Source organism: Salmo salar, chromosome 11, assembly GCF_965601325.2.
Source record: "Salmo salar chromosome 11, fSalSal1, whole genome shotgun sequence".
Classification (NCBI taxonomy): Eukaryota; Metazoa; Chordata; class Actinopteri; order Salmoniformes; family Salmonidae; genus Salmo; species Salmo salar.
The window spans coordinates 99,502,071-99,523,301 of NC_138301.1; the positions used below are offsets into that span (position 1 = coordinate 99,502,071).

Genomic DNA, 21,231 nt, shown 5'->3' on the forward strand with positions numbered 1-21,231 from the left:
TGTGCTGTTAATTTGCATCCTTTCTGTGTGAAAGATGGGTGGCATTTGATAAGCACTCAATCCCGGTCTAATTTTAAGCCAAGGTCCATGGAGGATTCCTTCTTTATTGAGCAATATGAGAGAAACACATGGTTCAATTATGATTTTTTATAACTAAAGGCACATTGCAAAGACAGACAACACTGTTATTAATAATGAAATACAGTAGATATTAGAGGAGATGAATATGCATAGATTAACCAACCATCTACTTCACTAGAGTGAATAACAACACAAGCACGATAACAGGAAGGAAGACAACCAGCAGACAGCTCAGCTCTATCAGGAAGAGAAGCACCACGAATGTCAGGTAGCATCATCTACAGTGGCGTTGCATCTGACTCAGACGAGAAGGGTACACAGGCAGCATCCACACAGCAATGTCGAGTCCATTCAAGACTGCAGCCTCGGTTCCATGGCGAAGCAGAGTCGTGGGGCTGGCATGTTCTCAGGCTGAGGCAGATGGTCTGTGATGAGTCCAGGATTAGAGCTACTGGCCTGGTGGTGTATTGTATCCTCCTGCATCCTCTTGACCTCCCAGTGACGTAGGGGAGTTTTCTGTCGACATAAGGGGCACTGCACCCGGCTAGGTAAGGGGCGCTGCACCCGGCTAGGTAAGGGGCGCTGCACCCGGCTAGGTAAGGGGCGCTGCACCCGGCTAGGTAAGGGGCGCTGCACCCGGCTAGGTAAGGGGCGCTGCACCCGGCTAGGTTAGGGGCGCTGCACCCGGCTAGGATCTGCTGCATGCTTTAGGATGCTGGCCAGACAGCAATGGCACAACGTGTGGTCACAGTTCAACAAAGCCATCCGATGGTCTCCCTGAGAGTCGTACAGTTCACTGCAGATGGAGTACTCTTTGTCCCCTAGGTTGTTACTATTGCTTTGACTCCTGACACTTATCCCTTTGCTTTGAGGCTGCTCTGTGTTGTCAGAATGGAGCTCTTGTTGAACAGATGTATTTTGGTCATCCCCATCTGCTGGCCCTGTTTGGGTGACTGGTCTGTGAATTTGCCTGACCTCTTTCAGGACATGCTGTTGCGGAAGCAGGGGCTTTTTATTTACCGAGCCCTCCTTTCCCTGCTCCCTTTCCCCCTCTACCTTCTCAGTTTCCTTAACAATACTTAACACTGCAGGACACCCACTGCTCCAACAACAACAAAATCATCAAGTGTCACGTCACTCCCTGCTGCACCGTGTCATGGTCACCCACCGCTCCATCCATATTTCGTTAGATAAAACTAAACAATATCCTGTATCACATTTAAGATTAGGCTGAGCAGAATTGCAGTGGCATCTACAAAGCAGATCTATTTGCTAAGAAAGTCAGTCACAACTCTCTACCTGGACAAAGCTTGACTCAATATGAAGATGGCAGAAGTGTTCATGTAATGATTGTTTATTGCAGAGAAGGAAAGCCTCTTCCTCAGTGACCACAGTCTCAATAAGCACTTTCACAGAAAGGAGCAATAAGCACAAGTGTCTACAACCCAGAAATGCCAACGGCCAAGCAGTACACTAAGCATTCCACTCAATTTAACATTTTAAATCATGCATTGGAAGAGTTTGCCTACAACTGTAACAATGCATGAGCAAACACATGAGATCAGAGTAACTTTATTCTGCTGATTAACAAAAACACTGAATTTCTAGAGAACTCAATTACAAAATAATATTTCGAATCTCATATGTCATATGGAGAAAGGTGGGTTATTTTATTGTGATATTCCACTTTTGCTGATCGTTTTTTAAAACGAACCTCCCCATTTTGGGGAATATGTGACTGTTGGCCATAGTGGGCCAACTGAGATAAGTTAAGGCAGTCACACTACGCCTGACCCAGAGCATCAATGCAGTCAAAAACCACATTCAGCGCTATCAATTCACTCATTCACGGGTCATTATGCTCACATTTCCATCAGAACAGATCAGACAGAGAAACATGTATTTGGTACAACCTAAAGGCATTGTTGTCACAGAGTGCAGTCAGAATATGGCTGTATTTTGGAATCTTAGAGTACAGCAAGTAACACAGCATCATACAATGTAAGTACATACCAATGGCACACATAGACCTACACAGTCACATACAGTAGGCCTAACACAGAAATAATGTACTGCATCATCAGCACCATGTTAGCACTCTCACAGCTTTTCTCAGTACAAAGCATGTTTTAAAGTCTGAAGTGAAGTAACTCGAACAATTTTGCCACATAATATTTGCCACATTTGAGTGCATAGACAGTACGAGTCAAAAGTTTGGACACACATACTCATTCAAGGGTTGTAGCATTATAGAATAATAGTTAAGACATCAAAACTATGAAATAACACATATGGAATCATGTAGTAACCAAAAAAGTGTTGAACAAATCAAAATATATTTTATATTCTTCAAAGTAACCACTCTTTGCCTTGATGACAGCTTTGCACACGCTTGGCATTCTCTCAACCAGCTTCATGAGGTAGTCACCTGGAATGCATTTCAATTAACAGGTGTGCCTTGTTGAAAGTTAATTTGTGGGATTTCTTTCTTTCTTAATACGTTTGAGACAATCAGTTGTGTTGTGACAAGATAGGGGTGGTTTACAGAAGATAGCCCTATTTGGTAAAAGACCAAGTCCATATTATGGCAAGAACATCTTAAATAAGCAAAGAGAAATGATAGTCCATCATTACTTTAAGACATGAAGGTCAGTCAATACTCAAGAACTTTGAAAGTGTCTTCAAGTGCAGTCGCAAAAACCATCAAGCGCTATGATGAAACAGGCTCTCATGAGGACCACCACAGGAAAGGAAGACCCAGAGTTACCTCTGCTGCAGAGGATAAGTTCATTCGAATTACCAGCCTCAGAAATTGCAGCCCAAATAAGTGATTCACAGACTTCAAGTAACAGACACATCTCAACATTAACTGTTCAGAGGAGACTGCGGGAATCAGGCCTTCATGGTCGAATTGCTGCAAAGAAACCACTACTAAAGGACACCAATAATAAGAAGAGACTTGCTTGGGCCAAGAAACACGCACAATGGACATTAGACCGGTGGAAATCTGTCCTTTGGTCTGATGAGTCCAAATTTGAGATTTTTGGTTCCAACCACCATGTCTTTGTGAAACGCAGAGTAGGTGAACAAATGATCTCTGCATGTGTGGTTCCCACCGTGAAGCACAGAGGAGGAAGTGTGATGGTGCTTTGCCAGTGACACTGTCAGTGATTTATTTAGAATTCAAGGCACACTTAACCAGCATCCCATCTGGTTTGCGCTTAATGGGACTTTCATTCGTTTTTCAAAAGGACAATGACCCAACACACCTCCAGGCTGTGTAAGGGCTATTTGACCAAGAAGGAGAGTGATGGAGTGCTGCATCAGATGACCTGGCCTCCACAATCACCCGATCTCAACCCAATTGAGATGGTTTGGGATGAGTTGGACCGCAGAGTGAAGGAAAAGCAATTCCAGGTGAAACTAACTGAGAAAATGCTAAGAGTGTGCAAAGCTGTCAGCAAGGCAAAGGGTGGCTACTTTGAAGAACATAAAATATAAAACATATTTTGATTTGTTTGACATTTTTCTGGTTACTACATGATTCCGTATGTGTTATTTCATAGTTTTGATGTCTTCACTATTATTCTACAATGTCCAAACTTTTGACTGGTACTCTATATACATTCATTTTTTCAACTGGTACTGGGAGACCTTCCGAGTCTTGTGAAGCCTATGGGCGTCCTAGAGAGACTCTCATCTTTCCTCAAAACAACCATCATGTACGTGTTCATGAGAGTCTCACCTTTCCACAGATGGGTTATATTAGTGTTAAGTCAAACTGTTCGGACAGTACAGACAGAAGTTGGCAGATCGGCTGTGCCGACTTCAGACGAGTCCCAAGAAGCTTGTTTGGATCGTAGAGCAAAACAGAGTGACATCTTTCCATAGATGGGTCATAATTGTTTGTAGGCCAAACTATTCGGACACTACAGATGAGAAGATCGATATTCAGGATGTGTCATGGTCTGACACGGCTCCAGCTCTGTCACCTTTCAGATGCGGAAGAGTGACATCGGCGGATACGGTGGATTGAGACGCATCCAATGCAAAAAAAATTATATCTCTAGCTTAAACTGGCAGATTGTAAGGGGATTTCTTTATTATGCTAACTAGATTTCCACGGGGGCGCGGACATTGACTCTAACATGAATGCTTTTAAGCACTCGTTTTGGAACACTTAGTGTTGTCCTCACAAGCCATGACATCTTGATTTGGGACTTCCTTGAGAGCTTAGGCCGAAAATACATGACGTGGTTTCAGTTATAGGGAGTGAGTGTTTTTTACACTGGCCTATTTTGTATTGTACTCACAGGTCCATGGTTCCTGGAGGTACAAAGATCAAACTGAAGCCTGCTGGAATCATATAACAATGTACAGACAGCACACCTTTTTTCAATACATTCTTGTTCATTCACACAGTACGTAGTCTTACTATCAGTTACAATATAGGCTAGGCATTCTGGTATATCTATTCATATTGCTTGGTTCTGATTGATTTTCACGGTAATATGGGCTGGATCCTGTATGAATGAGATGAGGATAAACTGGATTTAAGACACCAGGAGTAATCAGAAGAAATCAGAAGAAAGAGAAGTTTATTTTATTTCACCTTTATTTAACCAGGTGTGAAAGGGGAGCAGTCCTAAGGTCCTATCAATCCTACAAGATCACAGAGTAGCTATAGCTAGGAAGTTAAATGAGGCCAGAGCGAATCTCACCAAGCTCCCACCGGAGAGTCTTCATTTCCTACACTGAACAGCCCAAAGATAGTCTGGTAACTTTTTACACCTGTACAGCGATGATGAGAGATTTGAGGGAATTTTGTTGCTTTGTTTGAAAAATAACAAGAAAGGGAGAAGAAAAAACCTCCCACCAGCATTTTGTCTTGCTATGGAAGTCCAATTAAGTGAAAATGTGGAGCACAAATGTCTTGCTCCGACCAAACTCTACGCCACGCCCACGAACGTTAGTTTATTCTATGCAAATGACTATCTCTTAAGTACCTCCCCGATGATTTCTAGAACGCAAACACATTCTAACCGTTCTGATTGGTCCCTGAATTCGATGGCTTAGGCCATAGACAGAACACAAGTAGGCAAAGCAACGTTTAAAAAATGTGTCATTGGCTTTGGTACTCTGATTAGTTAGAGATCATCCAACCGCTAATTACTTTGTTTAGTACAACACCCCTCATTTTCAGGTCACCACAAACAAATTTAATGATGGCAATCTCACACTGAAGTATGTAGCGAACATTGAGCAGCGAATGAGTTTTGGGCTTTTGAAGAATAAGAGCCCCTTTTGGGAACTTGGTTACAGCTCAGTTATCAAAACAAGAACAAATGCTTCTTTTATTAACACTGCTTTGAATCACAAGGCCCCACAATTCATTAACCATGAAGGAACTGGCTGGATTAAAGTAATGGCTGCTGCAAAAGACAAACCATTTTCTGGTGTTAATATTCTCCCCATTCAGAGTCCAAGGGTGTCCTCTTCTTTTTTATATTTTAATACCTTTTGGAGATTTAATGTATTTTTGGGCCATTACCTCCTTTGGATTTCTTCTGCTTTCTCCAGTGTGTGAGATAAGAAGTCCAGGGTGTTGTGCTGGTAGTGCAGGCGAGGGTTGTTGACGATGTAGAACTGACTGAACCAGCACCTGTTTCTGGACGGTAGAGTCCTCCACCTGCAGGGGTTTAGAAATGTACTTCTTATTGTTCCAGATCATCACATCCCGCTCAAACTGGGACACAAAATAGTCAGAACAAAAAAGGGTTATTTACACATCAACACATTCAATAAATAGTGATGAATTTGAAAAGATTGTTCACATAAAAAGCAAAAAATTGCCAATTAGTGACTTTTTAAGATATATATCAATTTTCAGAAATGTTGGTAAATTCTATTTTTTGTTTTGTTAGGTTCTGAACAAACAGAGTGAAAACGGACAACTAGAAAAAGCACAAACCCAAGAAGTTTATTCAACCCACTAGGTACTTCATCTGCAAACACAACATACAAGTCACACAAGCACATATTTATACCTTGCGACTAGGCGGAGTTCCTGTATCTCCTTGTATGTCTAAGAAAAACACTTCTCTGTTATTAGGCAGAAACACAGTAGGTTCATCTTATTGGTATTGTCATGGCCCTGCCTAAATCTAGGACCCTCATGGGCGTGGAAATGTGTGTGTGTGTGAGATAGGACTGTAATCAGATGGTCTTCAGAGTGGACCCCTGTGGCCCCCTCCCAGCAGTGTCTTCTCTCTTCAACTGTTGACCTTATCTCGAGTTGAGTTCCACATCCCTCATGGTCCTAGTTCCTCAGCAATTGACCTGCCTCATCAAGAATTTAAACTAGACTGTTGCTCTTTGTCTCCCTCCTTAGGAACATTCATATTCAACAATAACATACAGAATATTAACTTTATGCACTTGTCACGTCGTGACCAGTATAAAGGGTTATTTGTTATGGTAGTTTGGTCAGGACGTGGCAGAGGGTATTTGTTTTATGTGGTTCGGGGTGGTGGTTTATTTAGTAGGGCGTTTGATTTATTATTTACGGGTTTTTGGTCTATGTTCTATGTTTTGGTATTTCTATGTTCTTTCTGGTTTGTTGTATTTCTATGTTTAGGTTAATGGGGGTTGGACTCTCAATTGGAGGCAGGTGCTTTCTCGTTGCCTCTGATTGAGAGTCCTATATATGGGTAATTGTTTGGTGTAGTGTTTGTGGGAGATTGTTTCTTGTTTTGCTGAGTGTGCCTGACAAGACTGTGTCGTTGTTCGTGTTGTTTTTTGGTGTTCTTGTTATTTAAATAAATATACAAGATGAGCATCCACATTCCTGCTGCGTTTTGGTCCTCCATTCCAGCCGAAAACCGTGACAGCACTTCCCCTTTTCTCACTCACTTCCATACACAAAGTTCCTTTTTACGCTTCCTTGACCCCCAACATATACATTCCTTGTTCATATTAAAGTCATCACTAAGCTCTGGTATGGTAACATGAATAAGTATATTTCAAGCTTGAATCCAACAGTTTAATGAACTTATGGAAGAGACTGGTGTGTTTCCCCCCATCTCATCATGGCATGGGGTTGTTAAATGACAGACATGTATTTGTTTGAAACCACTAGATGGTTTCATTTCAGAGAGACAAACAAATCACATTTTGATGCAAAAGGAGATATATCCACCTCACTCTCAGAGAAAAAAGTATCATTGCAAGGGTTTACACAGTCAAATGAGACAAATAATTACATTTATAATAAAGAACCGTACAAATGATTTGTGACATCAATATAAAAGAAATTGATATAAAAAATTAATCAATACAATATGAGATCTGGGCTCTGGTCAAAAGTAGTGCACTATATAGGGAATCGGTTGCCATTTGGGACAAGACCTAACTCTAACCAAACACTATAGCACGAGGCTAGATTTATGATGTGTTAAATTTAAATAGTATGTTAAATATACAGGATACGAATATTCCATTCAGCTAAACAATGGGTATGTGTCACGTCCTGACCAGTAAAAGGGGTTATTTGTCATTGTAGTTTGGTCAGGGCTTGGCAGGGGGTGTTTGTTTTGTATGTTTCGGTGTTTTTGGTTTAGGTTCTATGTTTTCTATTTCTATGTTTATATCTAGTTTTCTATTTCTATGTTGGGTTTTTGGCAATGACCTCCAATTAGAGGAAGCTGGTTGTTGTTGTCTCTAATTGGAGGCCATATTTAGTTGTGTTTGTTTCACTTGTGTTTTGTGGGTGGTTATTTTCTGTATAGCCCGGGAGCCTTATGGAACTGTTTTCGTCGTTTGTTTATTTTGTTTAAGTGTTTTCTTTAAATAAATTAAGAAGATGAGCACTTTACCCACTGCGCCTTGGTCCAATCCTTATGACGCCCATGACAGTATGTGGCGTTTTTCAACCAAATCTATTAATTAAAAACCTGAGGACAGTAATATTTTACACAAACATAAACGTACCCATAAGCTTTCGTTTCTGATAATGTCTTCATATTTTCGACCATATATTCACCAAATTATGACCAATTGAATATGATCAATGCCCAAAATACGCAGTTAAAACACAAACAAATGTTTCCTGATCTGTATTATATCTCTCAGATATAGGAGAGACACTTCAGAACAAACTTCCTTTTGATATTTTTGGGGGACTATCTGTTGTACCTTGTAGTGAATCTGTTATTCAATGCGTTTGTATGGGCTAATAGCAGTAATGCCCCCCAAAAATTATATCTATTTTGTTTATACTTCAAGGGGTATTCAAATTATAAATCAAATAGCTAAATGATCCTCGATATAAATGTATTAAAACAATTCCATATAGCTTAGGGCAGACTCTGAGGGGTTAAGGATACTAATGAGGTGTATGAATTGACATGCATATGATATTTGTCTTGTTTGTAATATGATGTACCACATTGAGAACGGTTTGACCATTGGCTGCTCTGGTAGAAGATGGAGTGGGACACAGTGCAGTAGAGGCTCCACTGGCGTCACAAATGTACACAATTCTGGGTGGAGCTAAATGGACCTTGCATTAACACATTTAATTGGCTTATATTGCTGGGCACATCAGACTGTAACACTGTTATTGATACTAAACTAAGGTGAATGTTAAATGCTTTCTATGATGAGTGTTTGGATACTATTCCTTGTTCTGTCTCTACAGCACCCAGGGACCACACCCTCCAAACCCAGATGACCTAAGACAGAGTTCTAGGTCGTCTCCACACTGCCAAAGGGCTTGTTCAGCATCATAATAATGGCTGAGGCAGCTTGTTTGGTAGCAGCCGTGTACACAGATCCAAAGCACAGTCAAGCGAAAACAAGAGGTGAAGAAGCTGTCTGAATGGCCAGTTTATTCCTTGGAGATGGTGATATATATCTAAGCTGACGGAGAGGCTAAAACCAAGAGCAGTCTTGGCACTGGGTGGCCTTGGCTGACACACTTCAGCTGTGTTTTATAAGTGAATGCAGCACCCCAGGGACATCATTTTCTTAACACTATCTAGTGTTGCCCTGGGGGCAGTCTGTCTTCCTGTCTGTCTGCCTGCCTGTCTGTGAGCAGTGGTGTAAAGTACTTAAGTAAAAATACTTGAAAGTACTACTTAAGTAGTTTTTTTGGGCATCTGTACTTAACATTACTATTTATATATTTTTTTATTTTTACTTTTACTCCACTACATTCCTAAAGAAAATAATGTACACTGCTCAAAAAAATAAAGGGAACACTTAAACAACACAATGTAACTCCAAGTCAATCACACTTCTGTGAAATCAAACTGTCCACTTAGGAAGCAACACTGATTGACGCTACCAGGAGACAGGCCAGTACATCAGGAGACGTTTGGCATTTGCCAGAGAACACCAAGATTGGCAAATTCGCCACTGGCGCCCTGTGCTCTTCACAGATGAAAGCAGGTTCACACTGAGCACGTGACAGACGTGACAGAGTCTGGAGCCACCGTGGAGAACGTTCTGCTGCCTGCAACATCCTCCAGCATGACTGGTTTGGCGGTGGGTCAGTCATGGTGTGGGGTGGCATTTCTTTGGGGGGCCGCACAGCCCTCCATGTGCTCGCCAGAGGTAGCCTGACTGCCATTAGGTACCGAGATGAGATCCTCAGACCCCTTGTGAGACCATATGCTGGTGCGGATGGCCCTGGGTTCCTCCTAATGCAAGACAATGCTAGACCTCATGTGGCTGGAGTGTGTCAGCAGTTCCTGCAAGAGGAAGGCATTGATGCTATGGACTGGCCCGCCCGTTCCCCAGACCTGAATCCAATTGAGCACATCTGGGACATCATGTCTCGCTCCATCCACCAACGCCACGTTGCACCACAGACTGTCCAGGAGTTGGCGGATGCTTTAGTCCAGGTCTGGGAGGAGATCCCTCAGGAGACCATCTGCCACCTCATCAGGAGCATGCCCAGGCATTGTAGGGAGGTCATACAGGCACATGGAGGCCATACACACTACTGAGCCTCATTTTGACTTGTTTTAAGGACATTACATCAAAGTTGGATCAGCCTGTAGTGTGGTTTTCCACTTTAATTTTGAGTGTGACTCCAAATCCAGACCTCCATGGGTTGATAAATTGGATTTCCATTGATTAATTTTGTGTGATTTTGTTGTCAGCACATTCAACGATGTAAAGAAAAAAGTATTTAATAAGATTATTTCATTCATTCAGATCAAGGATGTGTTATTTTAGTGTTCCCTTTATTTTTTTGAGCAGTGTACTTTCTACTCCGTACATTGTCCCTGACACCCAAAAGTACTCATTACGTTTTGAAAGCTTTGCAGGACAGGAACAATTTCTAATTCACGCACTTAAAGCGACAATCCCTGGTCATCCCTACTGCATCTGATCTGGCGGACTCACTAAATAGAAATGCTTTGTTTGCAAATTATGTCTGAGTGTTGAAGTGTGCCCCTGGCTATCCGTAACAAAAATGTAAAGAACATTGTGCCGTCTGGTTTGCATGATATAAGGAATTTGAAATTATTTATATTTTTACTTTTACTTTTGATACTTAAGTATATTTTAAACCAGATAGTTTTTGACTTTTACTCAATAGGATTTTACTGGGTGACTCACTTTTACTTGAGTCATTTTCTATTAAGGTATCTTTACTTAAGTATGAAAATTGGGTACTTTTTCCACCTCTGTCTGTGAGTGATCATCTGTACCTGTCGAGCCACTACATCCACGTCCAGTAGAGGCCAGTGGTGACCAAACACAGCAAGGGCATGTTTCACCAGCATCTGGGAGCAGTGCTTAGTGGGCTCAGACTCAGATTACCATTGCACCTTGAACACACACACACACTCCATCAAGTATTTGTAAGGACACACCATTGAGGCACCATTTAAAGAAGTTCTACAAGTATATACAGTATAACTGGGGCCCAGAGTGGTAAGTTCACATAGTCAGGAAGCCCTTAGCTTCCAGTCATATCTTACAAACTCCCAGGTCTTGCTGTTGGTGTAGCGCAGGTCAACCCTACTCACAATGCCTGGTGTGTGCAGGTGGGCCAGGTGGGCAAAATCTTCTGCATTCTCAGGGATCTCCTACAGGGGACAGTCACAGAGAGGAAAAGGCACAGCTGGCTTTCTATTTCTAAGACAAAGTTTTGAGGATTGACAAAATAACACACACCCAGTGGCAATTTTTGATTTTATCAAGAAAAACTTGGTGGGCAAACCATTTTTTCTTTTGGGGGGGGGGGGGGGGGGGGGTGCATGCCAGCAAAGCCACAACACAACACTAAACAATACATTAATTGCACTATAAATGGTGACAAACAGCAGAGTACCAACACCTTACCACTGCTACACCTGGCTATCAGCGGAGCCTTGTCTGGCAGCGAAACAATTAATTCAGCCTCATTTACTGCCTTTTAAAAAAAAACATAGCTGATATGGCTGACTTGCTTAAACAAATGTGGTTTCTAATGACAATTGAGATGTACAAACTATGGCATAAGGGGAGGACAAACAGATAATAGGAAATCCATAATTTCGATTAAGACAGGTGAGACGTTATCGTCCCATCAGGCCAACATCCGGTGAAAATGCATAGCTCTAAAATTCTAAATACACCATTCGTAATATTAAACATTTATGTAAATACATGTATCTTACATCATTTAAAAGATGAACTTCTTGTTTATCCAGCCGCTGTGTCAGATTTCAAAATGGCTTTACGGCAAAAGCATACCATGCGATTTTCTGGGGACAGCGCCCCGCACACACAAGTGTAACTAGCATTTTCCAACCAAGCATTAGCGTCACAAAAGTCAGAAATAAATCACTTACCTTTGAAGATCTTCCTCTGGTGGCAATGCCAAGTGTCCTAACTACATTTAAGCAGATGCTCTTATCCAGAGCGACTTACAGTAGTGAATGCATAGATTTAATACATTTCTTTTCCCGTACTGGTCCCCCGTGGGAATCGAACCCACAACCCTGGTGTTGCAAACACCATGCTCTACCAACTGAGCCACACGTGAACTACTTACTGAATGTTCGTTTTGTTTGATAAAATCCATTTTTATAGCCTAACACGAAACGTTTGTAAACCACTTGCGTCGTGATTTCCGTCTCGTTCAACTTTGGATGAAACATTCGTGGTAATTACATACACAAAACAAATGTTTATCCAGTCATGGTTGGTTTCATTGCAATCCTCTGGTTGTTACTAACACAACTATACTTGATGGTTCTTTGACCGAAACAAACTGATTTGAAGACAGCAATCAATGACCTCATTGCGCACCAATGGTCGGACCGGTCTATCGTTGATTGACTGTATTTTGGCCCAATGACCACTGATCATCTTGAAATCTAGCTTGGAAGATAGCCAATGAGCTAAGGTAAACGGCAATATCTAATGGTTATATGTTCGAAGACCAGCCTTTGTCGTAAACTCTGACGTAAAAGAGGTTCATTCGCCATTGCAAATCCTACTTGACGGAGCCACGAGTGTTACGCATAGCAGTACATAGTCAATAGCATTTTCAGCAAGTTTATATATTTAAATTTTGGGCTAATAAATCAGGAAAAGCTAAAACAAAGTCTAGGTATACAGATTTAACCCAGATTATAGAGGAAATTGATAGAGAAAGCGAGACCGAGTTGCTTGAGGAAGATGAATCTTTCAGCGAAGCTAGTTTTGACTCCTAGGCGGAAGACATGTTTCTGCATGGAGAGGATGCCATGCTGGACTAGTAAGTTCTAATGCTAATGTCGTTGTTTGAAATTAATAATATCAAATATTATTCATTTGAGATTTTGTTTTAGATTTTCTTATTTTATTTGCAATATATAAAAATATCATCAGTAATGAAATGTGTAAAGTACACATTGGCTATACTGTGTGTGTGTGTGTGTGTGTGTGTGTGTGTGTGTGTGTGGTGTGTGTGTGTGTGTGTGTGTGTGTGTCATATATTTTTTACATTTAATTTACATAAACATGGAATGGAACAGCACTTCACCATAGTGATTATGTTCCCTGTACTCTATAAAATACATATCTGTTAATTTTACGTGTTGATACAGGGCTTATACGTGAAAGTATTCTTACTGATTTTTGTCTTTCATTCACAGTGGCAGTGATTCTGATTATGAGCCACCAATGTCTAGGTGTCCATCCCCCTCTGAAGCTTGTTCATCCAGCCGGACCCCTGCTGTCTCTGGCTCCACACCTACCCGGCCATCTAGAGGTGTGAAGTCAGTGACAAAGAAGTGGAGGTGGGGAAGAGAGAAACCTGCAGACAGAGGGCCAGAGGGTCGTTGGCACTCTGTGTTAGAAGACGATGTGGAACCAATTCCACCAGTTTTTAGACCAAAAAAGCAGCCAGGACCTCAACTCGGCATGACCGCAAAGTACAGCCCCCTTCAACTTTTTCAACTGTTTTTCACCTCGTCAGTTGTTGATTCCCTGGTGTCGAACACCAATAAGTACGGGGCTAAGAAGCAGGCAGGAAAGAAAGAGGCATGGAAGCCCATTTCCATGTCAGACCTTTTCTGCAACCTTTCAATGGTCATTTACATGGGTCTGGTGAAGTTGAAAACTCTAAGGAACTACTGGAAAACGTCAGCTCTCTACCAACTGCCTTTCCCCATGACTGTCATGTCTTGTAAAAGGTTTCTGACTATCTCACAGGCGCTTCACATCAGTGACCCAAAAGTTGATGGGGAGAATGACAAGAAGAGAGGCACACCAAGGTTTGATAGGCTCTGCAAAATCAAACCTCTCTACCCCAACATCGTTGAGGCCTGCAAGACCTATTTTCAGCCTGCCCAGAACCTGTCCATTGATGAGAGGATGGTAGCCTCAAAGGCCAGAATCAGCCTCAAACAATAAATGCGTAACAAACCAACCAAATGGGGTTACAAACTGTTTGTTTTGACTGATTCTGTGTGTGCCTACACTTGCAATATTTTTGTTTATGAGGGGAAAAACAGTTTTGCTACCGGTAATGGACTGAGTTATGATTCCGTTATGGAGTTATTGGATTTTCAACTGCTGGAGAAGGGCAACAAACTGTTTGTGGACAACTTCTACACAAGCCCTACCCTGTTTACAGAGCTGAGGAAGCGGGATGTGTGGGCTTGTGGCACCATTCGGACCAACAGAGTGGGCTTTCCAAAAACAAAGGTGAACGACATGCCTAAGCGGGCTGAGTGGGGTTCGATGCGATGTATTCGGGAAGATGGCCTGCTCTTTGTAAAGTGGATGGATACCAGAGAGGTGGTCATGTGCAGTACTAGTCCTTCAGTGGTGATCACGTCGTCGGCGAATGAAGGACGGTAGCGGGGCTTGGACCACAAAGAATGTCCCCATTCCAGCTGCTGTGAAGGACTACAACAAGGGCATGGGAGGTGTGGACCTGTCAGATGCACTGATAGGATACTACAATGTGGTCCACAAGACCATGAAATGGTCGCTGTTTTTCCCCTCATAATTTTTTTTTTGCAAGTGTAGGCCATGAAATGGTACAAGACATTTTTCTATCATTTCATTGACATTGCTGTGGTGAATGCCTTCATCCTCCAGAAGGAAATGGCCAAGAGCTGTGGACAGCCCCCCATCTCACAGCTAGCCTTCAGGGAGCTGCTCATCCAGGAGCTTGCTTGCTACAGCAAGTCCACTGTAGCACCTTCTGTCCCCTCTACCTCTGTCCCTTCTGCTCCAACCAGTGGTGTTCACCTGCCCAGATTCATCATTGCAAGCATGAATGTGCCTCAGGGCAAAAAGAGCACAGTAGGGAGACGTCATTGTGCCCTTTGTCACAGCAAATGCCCCATCACCTGCACCACCTGTTCAGTAACCCTCTGCTTTACAGCAGAAAGAGACTGCTATGGGCCATGGCACCAGCAGCACAATATTGTGTAGAGGACTGAGGGTCTTCACAATATTGTAAATAGAAAATGTGTAAATAGTTACCCTTGTTATTTTTGATTTGTAAATATATATTTAAAAAATAATAATTTTTAAAATATTTTTAATAATTGTTTTTTTGGGGTGTGTTAGAATAGCATTTATGTATTTTGTATATAGTTATTTCCTTCAAAATGTATCACTGTACCAATTCGGCCACTTGGGTACATTTGTGTGGGACACCTGGGTGACTTCATGCTCAAGGTCATTCATGCTCATTTTGAGTTATCTGTCTAAAACTTTGCTCAGCTATTGCTGCCATCTTATGTTCTTCATTCAAATCATCCCCAGCACCTATCTGTATGTTTGGCTGTTCTTGTTCATTTGAAAGATGATGCAGCAACAATAAAAAACAGAAAATGTATGTTTATTTCCTTGTATTTTCTTCTACCCGATCTATTGTGTTATATTCTCCTACATTCAATTCACATTTCCACAAAGTTCAGTGTTTCCTTTCAAATGATACCAAGAATATGCATATCCTTGCTTCTGGGCCTGAGCTACAGGCAGTTAGATTAGGGTATGTCTTTAGGCGGAAATTGAGAAGAAGGGGGGATACCCCGAATAAGTTAATGAGCAAGCTAGGACAGACGTGGTCAATATAACTATTTGTTCAGCACTTTTGAAATGTACAGTGACAGAATTCAGAACATGGGCCATTCTTACAGTGTTCTCCCTGTACACAAAGTCAGAACCATAGGATAAATAAAGGGGGCATATAAGCAGACATTGAAAGCTCTTACAAAATTCTATGATTACATTTCTCTAAAACAGGTTATAGGCTACATGTGCACCACCAAGTCAGAACAGTAGGCAAAATCAAGAGGGGAAAATATACCAAATTATTAGTGTGAGGCACATGGGCTACTAACAGCTTACTTCACAACATACACTTAGTATTACTTTCTTAGCTACAGTATACATATCTCCCTGGCATATTATGCCATTTATGCAGCAGCATACAAGAATTTTGGACTGACCTTGTTGTGCTGTGCTCACTTGAACAAGAACAGGAAGTGGCGCAGCGGTCCTTTGTGGGCACATTTTGTCATAAAAATTTGGCATCAAAGTCTGGCATTCTCTGGATTTATGGTGCTTTGAAGACAACTGGGAACTTGGAAAAAAACAAGGTCGAATCATGATGACGTCAGTGATCTTCAGGTCGGAGATTTAGAAAGAGTTCAGAGTTTCCGACAATTCAGAGTTGGATGACCATTCGAAACGTATTTTCCCAGTCGGAGCTTGTTTTTTCTCCGAGTTCCCAATTGTCTTGAACTCACTGAAGTCAGATTCCCCAGCTCTGAGTTAACAGTTGTTTTGAGGCAGAAATCATGCTGGATTGCCAGCATGGCCAATGTTGAATGTTTGTAATTTTAAGCTTGGAAAAGAGACCCTTAAACACAGACTTGGTACCACAAAGCAACTCAACTGAATAGCAGTCTAGTGATTGCTTTGCAATCCTTGCAGTCAGCCACTGATTCCTTCCAAACCACTCATTGTTAAATTTGCGATTTCCAACTTGTTGTGTAATGTCTATGTCCAATGGACGATGAGCACCGATATGTTTTATCTATAATTTCTCTTCATATGACAATAATTAAAAAGGATTTGCCAGAAGATTGTCGACTTGATTCATGATGATGACTGCTAGCTAAGATTTTGAAAGTATGATGTTGACATGATCAATCCAATCAAAGCTACTGTAGATAGAACGTGATTTGAAGTAATTTTGTCTGTTGCCAATGACCTTGAGCTTTCTTGGATGGGCACTTCCAATGTAACTGATATTTGAAAATAAAATAAACCTTAACCTGACACAGTAAATTAGATTTTGGCAAAACAAACCAACAGTTAAAAATAAGTAAATAAATTAACATATATAGCAATGGCACAGTGAAGTCACAGTCACTACAGAAAATGACCAACCCCTACGCTCCGTATTTTCCACTGGCTGCCCCACCACCACAGAAAGCACTGAACTAGGCTGAAACACCTGCATTTTGGAGCTGCCTTACTCAAGAACGCAAAAAGAGACCATGTTTGTATGCAGCTTTATTAACTCAATTATTTAGTATTTGTTTTTACATTGTTTGCAAACTAATGTGTGACACGTATTAATGCCAAAATGTCACGTCCTGACCAGTTTAAGGGTTATTTGTTATTGTAGTTTGGTCAGGACGTGGCAGAGGGTATTTTGTTTATGTGGTTCGGGGTGGTGATTTATGTAGTAGGGTGTTTGATTTATTATTTCCGGGTTTTTGGGGTTATGTTCTAGGTTTTATTTCTATGTGGTCTCTAGTCTTTTTTATTTCTATGTGTAGTTTATTGGGGTTGGACTCTCAATTGGAGGCAGGTGTTTTCTAGTTGCTTCTGATTGAGAGTCCTATATATGGGTATGTGTTTGGTTAAGTGTTTGTGGGAGATTGATTCTTGTTTTGCATGTGTGAGCATGACAAGACTGTTTTGTTGTTTGTGCGTTTCGTTGTTTTTGGTGTTCTCGTTATTTAAAATAAATATCAAGATGAGCATCCACATTCCTGCTGCGTTTTGGTCCTCTATTCCCGACGACAACCGTTACAGAATCTCCCACCAAATAAGGACCAAGCAGCGGAGGAAGGAGCAACGGAGGAACGCTGAGAAAATGGACTTTGATATGGACGATCGTGAGAAGTGGACGTGGGATGAGATTATGGCCGGAGAAGGTCCATGGAGGAAGTGGAGCAATGACAGGGAACGCTACAGGGGAACACGACTGGCGTTTAAGCCCGAGAGGCAGCCCCAATAATTTATTTGGGGGGGGGCACATGGGTAGTTTGGCTGGGCGAGGATTGAGCCCCAGGCCAAATCCCCGTACCTTTTCTGGGCAACCAGTGACTGGACAGGTCCCGTGCTTCGGGGTAATGGGTACTGTGGCGAGGCCAAGTATTTTTAGGCCAGTACGCGCAATACCAGCGCCCCGCATTTGCCAGGTGGAAGTGGGCATCCAGCCAGTAAGAGCGATGCCAGTTCTGCGCTCGAGACCGCCAGGACGCCTCTACGGTCCAGTGCGTCAACCCAGTCCGACTCGGCCTGTTCCCGCTCCCCGCACTAGCCCTGAGGTGCGTGTTCCCAGGCTGATACCTCCAGTACCAGCACCATGCATCAGGCTTCCAATGCGTCAGCCCAGTCCGACTCGTCCTGTTCCCGCTCCCCGCACTAGCCCTGAGGTGCGTGTTCTCAGGCTGATACCTCCAGTACCAGCACCACGCATCAGGCTTCCAGTGCGTCAACCCAGTCCGACTCGGCCTGTTCCCGCTCCCCGCACTAGCCCTGAGGTGCGTGTTCCCAGGCTGATACCTCCAGTACCAGCACCACGCATCAGGCTTCTAGTGCGTCAACCCAGTCCGACTCGGCCTGTTCCCGCTCCCCGCACTAGCCCTGAGGTGCGTGTCCCCAGACTGGCACATCCAGTACCACGCATCAGGCTTCCAGTGCGTCAGCCCAGCCTCGAGAGTTCGGCAACAGTATGCAGTCCAGAGTATCCGGCACTAGTGTGCAGTCCAGAGTATCCGGCACTAGTGTGCAGTCCAGAGTATCCGGCACTAGTGTGCAGTCCAGAGTATCCGGCACTAGTGTGCAGTCCAGAGTATCCGGCACTAGTGTGCAGTCCAGAGTATCCGGCAACAGTGTCTAGTCCGGAACCGAGGGAGACTGCCTGCGACCCGGAACCGAGGGAGACTGCCTGCGACCCTGAACCAAGGGAGACTGCCTGCGACCCGGAACCGAGGGAGACTGCCTGCGACCCGGACCGAGGGAGACTGCCTGCGACCCGGAACCGAGGGAGACTGCCTGCGACCCGGAACCGAGGGAGTCTGCCTGCGACCCGGAACTGAGGGAGTCTGTTGACGATCCGGAACTAAATAGGATTAACTGTGTATCAAATGAGTCTGCCTACGGCCCGAAACTGAGCAAGTCTGTCTGCATTCTGGAGGACAGTAGGCCGGAGCCAGAACCACCTCCTGTATAGGTGGGTTGGGGAGGGGGGGTGTAGCACAAGTGCCGTCGGTGACGGCAGCCACCCTCCCTTCCCTCCCTTTAGTTTAGGGGGATTTTTTAGTTGTTTTGGGGTTTTGTTATTTATGAGGTGCATCCGGGGTCTGCACCTTTAGGGGGGGGTACTGTCACGTCCTGACCAGTATAAGGGTTATTTGTTATTGTAGTTTGGTCAGGACGTGGCAGAGGGTATTTTGTTTATGTGGTTCGGGGTGGTGATTTATGTAGTAGGGTGTTTGATTTATTATTTACGGGTTTTTGGGGTTATGTTCTAGGTTTGTATTCCTATGTGGTCTCTAGTCTTTTGTATTTCTATGTCTAGTTTATTGGGGTTGGACTCTCAATTGGAGGCAGGTGTTTTCTAGTTGCCTCTGATTGAGAGTCCTATATATGGGTATGTGTTTGGTTAAGTGTTTGTGGGAGATTGTTTCTTGTTTTGCATGTGTGAGCCTGACAAGACTGTTTTGTTGTTCGTGCGTTTTGTTGTTTTTGGTGTTCTCGTTATTTAAAATAAATATCAAGATGAGCATCCACATTCCTGCTGCGTTTTGGTCCTCTATTCCCGACAACAACCGTTACACAAAATAACATGCAAAACAGGCAACCACAGCGCTGAATGACGGGTCGCCACTGCACACACCTAAAGTAATCATATGGTAAAAAAAAAAAAAAAAAAGTATAAAATAATTACTTTTTCTTTATCAAACACACATCTACAACAGAAAACAAACCTCTATGTTTGCATTGATGAAGTGCTCAGTGCATCCTTGTTAGACCTATTCCCCCTGTGTGAGCTTTGGTACCATCCAGCCGGGTTCCTCTCCGTCACAGTGGAACCACACCAGAACCTGACCGTTGGTCTCCATACTGGGACAGCAGCGCACCTTGGATCAACAGGGATCAACTGAGGGAAAAAACACATTTATATTTCTCTAAATGACACATCAATCTATTGTAAAATGTAATTTAAGACATTACACTGTTTATAATCTTGGCGCAAAGAACCAAATCAACAAATGTTAAGGCTGTCACAAAAGATTACATAGTTGACAGACATCGAATCCCATTTTTTTTAGCTGTATACATTATAAACATAGTTAAATTACATTGAGTTAGTCATGGCTTCTCACCTTTCTCTGCATAGGGATCCTCACACACTTCCCGTCTTCCCTCCAGCACTGCCAGCTGTGGAACGGACACACTATGCTCTGTCCCACCACATGCCCCCCTACTGCCAGATTGGCACCCAGGTGGGGGCAGTAGGCATCCACCACGTAGGCTTGGCCCTCTGTGCCCCCGAACACTGCCACCTGCTCACCTGGGAGGAAAACAGATTTGGGAAAGGAGGTCAAAAGTAACCTGTGAGGAGTTGAGTCTTCAAATGAAATGACTACTACAATAAAATACTTGAAATATCCTCTTGAAATCAGTTCAGACACCTAAGTTATTGAGTCAGCGTTTTACTCTTTGACGGACAGCTCAAAATATGTGAAAAGGCTGCATTTCTCTTTAAATCCACAGGATGTCAACAGTAAACAGATCAGGAAGCATTAGGCACCAATACCACATTAAACCATTGCCCTGCCCTGCGTAGTGAGCCATCAGATTGAGACAGTGCAGGATTGGAGGCAGAACCAGAAGCCAAGCCACAGCCCATCTGGCTTAGCCCCCGACTGTGACCCCAGGTAGCTAAGATTACCTTCAGATTAAAATAAATAAAAAAATTATTCAAAAAAGCCACCGGACCGTCACTAAGGTTAAGATACAGCTGCCCTGGGAATGCTTGGCAGTGAGAAGGCACTCCTGGTTAACGCCCTGCCGCCCCAAGGAGAGCAGCTAAGTAGAGCACACAACCTTGCAGGATAACTAAAACAGTTGATTTAACGAATCAGTGGGGCTGTTTGACAGGTTGTGACTTTAATTAATGCCACCCACTCACCTCAATTGACCTAATCTCGGCCCCTTGAATAGAAGTATGTCAGATTCACAATGAATTGCTGTGTGTTGAGCATTAGACTTGTAGGATTGGGCAGCTAAGGTGTGTTGTCAGACTTGACCCACAGTAGAGGCTTGGGCAACCAACCCAACACTTGGGCAACCAAGATCAGTCCTGCCAAAACACCGCCCTCCGCCTCCTGTCCG

The 21,231-nt window shown here is 43.0% G+C and overlaps 1 pseudogene; it reads right to left on the minus strand.

Annotated features, from left to right (window-relative positions):
• Nucleotides 1-432: 432 nt before the first annotated feature.
• LOC106563343 (cholesterol 7-desaturase nvd-like) lies at nucleotides 433-20,691 on the minus strand (annotated as a pseudogene).
• Between the last annotated feature and the right edge of the window lie 540 nt (nucleotides 20,692-21,231).